The sequence below is a fragment of the Trachypithecus francoisi genome, unplaced genomic scaffold (assembly GCF_009764315.1).
Source record: "Trachypithecus francoisi isolate TF-2019V2 unplaced genomic scaffold, Tfra_2.0 Lachesis_group3, whole genome shotgun sequence".
Lineage (NCBI taxonomy): Eukaryota > Metazoa > Chordata > Mammalia > Primates > Cercopithecidae > Trachypithecus > Trachypithecus francoisi.
Genome location: NW_022681468.1, coordinates 242,279 through 245,185, shown reverse-complemented (window position 1 = coordinate 245,185; position 2,907 = coordinate 242,279). Strand labels below are relative to the sequence as shown.

Genomic DNA, 2,907 nt, shown 5'->3' with positions numbered 1-2,907 from the left:
GACCTTGTTCCGACGTACAAATAAGGGAAGGACATTTTTAGATCCTTATGTATGTGGCGAAAGGCAAATTATCCCCATTACAAGCCCATACCAGCAACCTACGTTTATCATGAAAATGGGTAAAATTAGCCAATAGGGGTATATTTAAGAAAATTTTCCTGTGATGTTCCAGCCAGAAAAGAGCAAAAATCAGCTTCCCACCTGGAGACTTCTTGTATAGGGCACAGCCCAGAGAAAGAAGACCACTACAGCATTAAAATTCAACTGTAAAAACATGTCATGCTTCCGAGTTCCACACATTATGTCCCACCAGTTTAGTCTTTATAGATTAAATATGAGAGTGTGGCAATGCACAAACTCTATCTGAGGAGGAATATAGGAGAAAAAAGGTTAAGGAAAATAGAGCAATTTGAAGCTTCTGACAACAGCAACTTGAGCACCAATAAAATGATTTCACCCTCATTGGCCTCAAATTTACTTCTCATGGGGCATCTGCAGGGGTTCCCAAGTGAGACCAGGTGAATCCAATGTGCACGCACTTCCCGGCTGTCCACTTGTATTGTTTTCTTTACTTCTCTTTGCAGGAAGCAGACACATACTCAGCCTTAGTGAGAGTGTAGGAAGTGATTTCTATGAGATGGACACCAGAAAAAAAGGGCAAACACGGGATCCATTAATGTAAAATGTAAAAATTAGCCACAATGTGTGTGTGTGTGTGTGTCTTGAATAGAGTTGGAGTGGGCTTCTATCCACATGCACCTGCAACCTGCAAGTATTCTCAGGTGCAATAATCAACTGTAGGACCCTAAAGGAAATAAGATTCTCCCCCAAACCTCTGAAGAATTTTTGGATCCACCATGTGTCCAATGATTCAGTGCCTTTTGAGCTCCAGGAAAGGGCTCCCTGGTGATGCATGGGATCTTTTCCTGGAGTCTCTTTGTAGAGTTCACTGGGTTTCCTAAGGGCAATTCACTATTTCAAAAGATGGTGAGAGAAGCATGTGGTGTCCCTAAAGGAGAATTCTGGGCCAGGGCACAACCACTTTATACTGAGTTGGATAGGCTGGTAGAAATACACTCTGTCAACTCAGATAGAAACCTCCCTGCATGGTGGGGGCTGGGCTGCAGGGGGCGCTCCGGATACACCCAGAGCAGGCTCCTGCCCCAGCGCAAGTGCACAGGAGACTGGGGAGAGGTTCCTCCCAGGGCCTGGGACTTCCTTTAAAAATATCTAAAATAAGTATTTCGCACAGACTGCTGAAGTTTGTATAAATATCTATTCAATTGTGAGCATTTATCAAACCGGATGTTGTAATGAGAACCACTTTTACAATGTGGATTTCAAACTCTGCTGGATATCTTAGCAGTAAGCAGCTGGAGGTCAGAAGAGATCCTTTTGTATAAATAAGTGCAAATTTTGGAGCAACACACTTTCCCAAATAACTCGTTCACACAGTAAGGTCGACAAATGGTTCAAGTTGCCCTGAGATATTCAAATGTGGGTTCAAAGTGAGGTGCGTGTCCTGGGGGAGCTTGTTCCCCCGTGGGGGAAGCTCTGTCGACACAGAGTTCAGGGATGTGTAGGGGACGCATGGCCTCTAACAGGATTACGGCTTGAACCCTCATCTTCTACAATTGTGTCATCCATGTCTCATGTATTTGCTCTTTCTCACACTGGATCAGGAATTGGGCTATTAAATAGCATCCTTCATGAATATGCAAATAACTGAGGTGAATATAGTATCTCTGTGCCCTGAGAGCATCACCCAACAACCACACCCCTCCTTGGGAGAATCTTCTAGTGCACAGCTCCTCCCCATGGACTGGACCTGGAGGCTCCTCTTCTTGGTGGCAGCAGCAACAGGTAAGGGGCTCCCCAGTTCCCGGGCTGAGGAGGAAACCAGGCCAGTCATATGAGACTTCACCCACTCATGTCTCCTCTCCACAGGTGCCCACTCCCGTTGCAGCTGGTGCAGTCTGCGCCTGAGGTGAAGCAGCCTGGGGCCTCAGTGAAGGTTTCCTATAAGGCTTCTGGTTACAGCTTCACCTCCTATGGTATGAATTGGGTATGATAGACCCCTGGACAGGGCTTTGAGTGGATGGGATGGATCATCACCTACACTGGGAGCCCAACGTATGCCCAGGGCTTCACAGGACGGTTTGTTTTCCCCATGGACACCTCTGTCAGCCCGGCGTATCTTCAGATCAGCAGCCTAAAGGCTGAAGACACAGCTGAGTATTACTGTGTGAATTACACAGTGTGAAAACTCACATCCCGAGAGTTTCAGAAAGCCTAAGGAAGGAGGCAGCTGTGCTGAGCTGAGGCAGTGGTACAGCAGTTTTCTTAACTTCCATATTATCTCATTTTGCATTGAGTTCCACTTTTATATCAGCCAAGAATATGGGATAGAGGGGTCCTCCTAAGACATCGTTAACTTGCCCATTTTGATGGGTTTTCCAGAAGACGTGAGAAGCCACTTTGTTTGCAAAGCATCCCAAAGCCATGCCCTGCTCCAGAAACACGTGCACCCATTTCCTGGCCTTTGGTTAACTGTCAAGCTCTCATCAGTGCACCTGGACTAATTTCACATCAGGTAGAAAAATGTGCTGTAAAGCAAGGTTAACGTTGTAATAGCAATTCCTACTTAATAACCTACTTAACAACATCGTAGTCGTGTGATCCATCAAATAATTACGTTAATTGAAGGTTCTCAATGGGAGTTTCTAATAAATATAAGGGATATATAGAAGTTCCCCTAATTAAAATTAAACAATTGTGAACACAACCTCAATGTTCAACCATATTTCCACCCTTCTCACCCTTCACCACAAAGGAAGTTTCATCTCTCCTGGAAGTTGGGTTCATTTTCAAATTAGCTATTTTTTATTTTAATATCTCAAGATTATT

The 2,907-nt window shown here is 44.8% G+C and overlaps 1 pseudogene; it reads left to right on the top strand.

Moving 5' to 3' along the window:
* The first annotated feature begins 1,689 nt into the window (after window positions 1–1,689).
* On the top strand, window positions 1,690–2,630 carry LOC117069740 (annotated as a pseudogene).
* The last annotated feature ends 277 nt before the right edge of the window (window positions 2,631–2,907 follow it).